Source organism: Mustela nigripes, unplaced genomic scaffold (genome assembly GCF_022355385.1).
Source record: "Mustela nigripes isolate SB6536 unplaced genomic scaffold, MUSNIG.SB6536 HiC_scaffold_1748, whole genome shotgun sequence".
In the NCBI taxonomy this organism is placed as follows: domain Eukaryota; kingdom Metazoa; phylum Chordata; class Mammalia; order Carnivora; family Mustelidae; genus Mustela; species Mustela nigripes.
In genome coordinates, this window is record NW_026741155.1 from 1 (window position 1) to 5,767 (window position 5,767).

The 5,767-nt window shown below is 36.6% G+C and overlaps 1 pseudogene; it reads right to left on the minus strand.

Annotated features, from left to right (window-relative positions):
• Positions 1-2,338: 2,338 nt before the first annotated feature.
• Positions 2,339-3,293, minus strand: LOC132008870 (olfactory receptor 4C11-like; annotated as a pseudogene).
• Positions 3,294-5,767: the final 2,474 nt, after the last annotated feature.

Here is a 5,767-nt window from a genome sequence, read left to right on the forward strand (position 1 = left end):
TGTCAGAACATCAGTAGAACTAATGTCTCTTGGTAGTCATAGAAGACATAGAAGAAAGAGTATTGGGGAAAAAAGTTACAAATGGCTAATATTTATTAATTCCTGTTCACTCTTCAAGAGTGTAGTTTGAGCTCTACTGGTTGTTTTAATGCAGTGGTTGTTTCTCAAAAACAAAAGCTTCAAGGCCTCTGAAGCCAAACTTGAGGGATTATACAAGATCACCTTGACCATCTTCTGTTCATGTGGTTAAAGGTTACATGAGAGACGTCTCACAAGACAAGATGTCTTATCTGGGCAGCTTAGTGACTGCACAGTACATCAACCAGTAAGCTTCATAATATTGCCCCCTCCCAAAAGTAGTGAGAACACTGAAAACATGATATTTAAATGAATTTATTTTAAGATAAACTTTGACAGAAGGAAACTATTTTTATTGAAAGGTTTTCCAGGTAAGTAATTGGGAACAGCTTTAAAAATGAAACGGAATCTTGTCACAGTTACTAAGGTTGTGGTAAAACCAAATACACTGAAATCATTTATTTTTTTTATTTCTATTTAAATTCTAATTAGCTAACATACAGTTTAATGGAAGTTCCACGTGTACAATTTAGTGATTACACACTTACATAACACACACAACACTTATCAAAACAAATGTACTCATATTCCCATCACCTTATTAATCTGCTATCCTATTAACCTCCCATCTGGTGACCATTAGTTTAATCTCTACAGTTAAGAGTCTGTTTCTCGGTTCGTCCCTCTCTCATTGTGTGTACCTATATTCATTTGTTTTGTGTCTTAAATTCCACGTGAGTGGAATCATATACTAGTTTCCGTTCTCTGAATGCCTTGTTTTGCTTAGCATAATACTCTCTAGTTCCATCCTTGTCATTGACAATGACAATATCTCATTCCTTTTGAAGACTGAGTAAGAATACATTTTCATCTCCCAGAAAATATCCATTCATCATTCAGTGGACACTTAGACTGTTTCCATAATTTGGCCATTATAGGTAATGCCGATATAAACACTGGGAGGCATGCATCCCTTTGAAGAAATGTTTTTGTACTCTCCGAAATCAATGAATTTTATAAAGTTCATTATATAACTAACGCCATGCACATATTCAAGCATGACTGCTAATCTGGTCTACTCAGTATCAACACCAAAATTCTATTGGAAATTCATTTTTTTTTTTTAAGATTTTATTTATTTGACACAGAGAGTGATCACAAGTAGGCAGAGAGGCAGAGAGAGGGAGGAAAGCAGGCTATCTGCAGAGCAGAGAGCGCGATGTGGGCCTCCATCCCAGGACCCTGAGATCATGACCTGAGCCAAAGACAAAGGCTTAACCCACTGAGCAACCCAGGCGCCCTCTATTGGCAATTCTAAAGAGTGAATAGGTTCTGATCCTTCTAGGAAAGCACAAACAGCAAAGTGGCTTCCTGCTTCAACTGTAGTTTCTCTCTAAAACTAGAGACAAGTATCCTGAGTACTTCTCAGTGCCTTAGATGCTATCTCTTAAACCATTGATATGACCCAACTGTAAATGAAATAATACACATTTTCCTTCAAATCTGTCTGTACCTCAATCTCAGAAAATATGTCAAATCTATGTTGTATTTAAATTCTCATTCAGTCTTGACAACAAACGTTATTTTACTTCCTTCTTAGCATTGTAGAGAACTTTTGTAGCACCTATATCTCAGTCCAACAAATGAGCTGAATATCATGAGGTCTTTGTAATACTACGTTTAAAAAATCCCATACATAATGTCTTAGTTATCTTAATAGTCAAAGGAACCATACAAAAAATTACTTAATAAAGAAACTACACATTTTTATATATACAGCCTTTCAGCTTTTAGTTTGTTAGTATGGAACTTTTTAAGGATAAACTAATCATATAATGAAAGGAATTTCTTGACACATCAAGTTAGTTCCTTTGCTCTGTTCGTGTTCAGCAGAAAGCAGGATACATTATATAGAATGTGCAATAGAGAGAATTGTATGTCATAGACAACAAGCTCTACTTTATTTATGTATACTCACTATTTGAACAGATGTGATTATAAAATTTCTTTCTCCTTATCAAACCAGAGTGCAGAGTGAGATGTGAGGAGTAATTCATAATCAGTAATATCAGAATTGAGCTCTCAGGAAAAGTAAGAACCAGACCAGAATTTTGAGGGAAACTACTAGTTTGAGGGCATAAGTACAGAGAAAAGTAAGGAAATCAGCGGTACTATATTAGGGTGTGTTGGGCAAGTGAAGATATTCACCATAATATTTTAATAATCTATAGGGATTAAGTAATCAGACAAATGCCTCAATTCAGCTTTTGCTTTCTGTGGAGATTTTGATATACCATAGCTTTCTCATGGCCTTTTTCACTTCTGCCTTCTTTAGTGTGTAGTAGAATGGTTTAGAAAGGGGTCCCAATAGTATGAAATATGGACACCATCTTGCCTGTGGGGAAAGTGGTTGGGGGGCATGTATATCTGAATATACATGGACCAAAGAATAAGAGTACTACAATGATGTGAGAATGCAAGTAGAAAGAGCTTTTTCCCTCCCCTTTGCATCGTGGTTCCACAGTGAATGCAAGATGACAATATATGAGATCATCAGAATCACAAACCTGCTTCTGCAAATGACTGACAGCAGGTTGATCACATATGTGTCCATGCAAGCAAGTTTTACAAGGGCTGCAAAACACAGCAGTAATGATCAAACAAATTGAATTCACAGAAAGGCTGTCTCAAAGCCAGTATAATCTGGATGATAGAATGGATAAGAGCCTCTACCCATGCAAGAACATCCTGGATGGTGCAGTCCTGCCATCTTGTGATGGTTGAGTAATGGAAGGGCTTACAGATTGCCACATGGTGGTCGACAGCCATGAGGATGAGGACAAAGATCTCCATGCAGCTAAGGAATTGTAGGGCAAAGATTTGAGTCCGATATCCATGCAGCTAAGGAAATGTAGGGCAAAGATTTGAATCCTGCACTCATTGTTAGATATGGTTCTTTTTGCAGAGAGTGAATCCACAATTAGTCTGGGGAATGTGGGCGTTGAGAAACAAGAATCAGCAAGGGACAAATAAAATAGGAAAAAGTACATGGGTCTCCCAAGTTCTGGCTGAATTTGATGGTCACAATAATCAGCAAATTCCCTACCATGGTTCCCACGTATAAAATGAAGAATTACAAGTACCATCTTCTGTTTCATAAGATCTTTGGTCAATCCGAACAGTATGAACTCAGTTCTACTGTTATTTTGTTGCATAATTTCAGGCAAAGTGGAGAAAGTAGGTAGCAGGTAGGAAATAATCTTGAAAGAAAGAAATATTAGGAAATGAATACTCCATTTGGAGGTCAAATCCATATGCTTGATCATGGAAGGGCCACTTACCAGTGTGTAACCACTGACCTCCCATGTTGTTTTCTTCTGAATAAAGTGGAAATCATAATATCTATTCACCATCTATTCAGCTGATTGCTTATGGAAACAATGAAATACATCAATAATGAAAGAGTATGTGTTTCTTCAGGCATAATAAACATTAATTTAGGTGATTTGGTATGAGAGGGTATCTTTCTGAGCTGAATGTCTTTCTTTAGTTTATAGCAAAATCCTTTTAGGACAGGATGTTGCCAAATGAAGAAAACTCATGTATGATTTCCAAAATGCCATTTCACACTACTTGAACCTGGTAGTTCAGTTATAAAGTGTCTTCTAGTAAATATTATGAACACTCAAGGAAGGATGTAGAAACATTTGATATCCTTTCCTTTACTGAAGCCTGAGAGGGAGAAAGAGAGAGAATGGACAAAGGAGAAACAAACCATATTTATGCGGTGAACATTCAGTCAATTGGTTCAGTCCATCGTGAAATTATTTTTAATCTGTTAGCTTGACTAAGTTTATTTCCTGTTACTTTAACTCTCTATAATTTCTAGTTGCTTGTAGTTTAAATTCGGCTTCTAAATAAAGATTTGTACTCTTGAAATTATACCATGTTGTCCAAAGTTAAATTATTTACCTTGTTCAGCATTTTAATGAGCCTTTCAACATGTTTTCATAAGATATAAGGAAAGACTGAGACTAAAATAAATGATAAATAGAGAACATTTGACATAAATCAAAATATTCTTTCAAAATTTCATGTTATTTTCAACACAGGGATTTTTTGAAAAATTTGTATTTTATTTTTTAAACTTTTATTTATCTTTTTAATTTCTTTTCAGTGTTCCAGAATTCATTGTTTATGCACCACACCCAGTGTTCCATGCCATACGTGTCTTCCATAATACCCACCACCAGGCTCACCCAACCTCCCGTACCCCGCCCCTTCAAAACTAGATTGTTTTTCAGAGTCCACAGTCTCTAATGGTTCATCCCCTTCTGCAGTTTTCCCCGACTCCATTCTTTCCATCTCCCCATGTCCTCCATGTTATTTCTTATGCTCTACAAATATGCAAAACCATGCGATAATTAACTCTCTATTCTTGACTTATTTCATTCAGCATAATCTCTTCCAGTCCTGTCCATGTTGCTACAAAAGTTGGGTATTCATCCTTTCTGATGGAGGCATAATACTCCATAGCGTATATGGACCACATACATCTTCCTTATCCATTCTTCCATTGAAGGGCATCTTGGTTCTTTCCACAATTTGGCAACTGTGGCCATTGCTGTTATGAACTTTGAGGTACAGATGGCCCTTCTTTCACTACATCTGTATCTTTGGGGTAAATACTCAGTAGTGCAATTGCAGGGTCATAGGGTAGTCTATTTTTAATTTCTTAAGGAACCTCCACACTGTTTTCCAAAGTGGCTGTACCATCTTGCATTCCTACCAACAGTGTAAGATGTTTCCCCTTTCTCCACATCCTCTCCAACACACATTGTTTACTGTTTTGTTAATTTTGGCCATTCTAACTGGTATAAGGTGGTATCTCAATGTGGTTTTGATTTGAACCTCCCTGATGGCTAATGATAATGAACATTATTTCATGTGTCTGTTAACCATTTGTATGTCTTCATTGGAGACGTGTCTGTTTATGTCTTCTGCCCATTTTTGACATGAATGTCTGTTTTTTTGTTGTTTGTTTGTTTGTTTGTTTGTTTGTTTTTACGTTTTGAATTTGAGGAGTTCTTTATAGATCCTGGATATCAGCCCTTTGTCTGTATTGTCATTTGCGAATATCTTCTCCCATTCCATGGGTTGCCTCTTTGTTTTGTTGACTGCTTCCTTTGCTGTGCAGAAGATTTTGATCTTCATGAAGTCCCAAAAATTCACTTTTGTTTTTGTTTCCTTTGCCTTTGGAGACATATCTTGAAAGAAGTTGCTGTGGCTGATATTGAAGAGGTTACTGGCTATGTTCTCCTCTAGGATTCTGATGAATTCCTGTCTCATGTTGAGGTCTTTTATTCATTTAGAGTTTATCTTTGTATATGGTGTAAGAGAATGGTCGAGTTTCATTCTTCTACATATAGCTGTCCAATTTTCCCAGCACCATTTATTGAAGAGACTATCTTTTTTCAACTGTATATTTTTCCCTACTTTGTCGAAGATTATTTGACCATAGAGTTGAGGGTCCATATCTGGGCTCTCTACTCTGTTCCACTGGTCTAGTTGTCTGTTTATTGTCAGTAAAATGAAGTCTTGGTAATCACAGCTTTGTAGTAAAGCTTGAAATCAGGCAACGTGATGCCCCCAGTTCTGTTTCTCTTTATTAACATTTCCTTAGCAATTC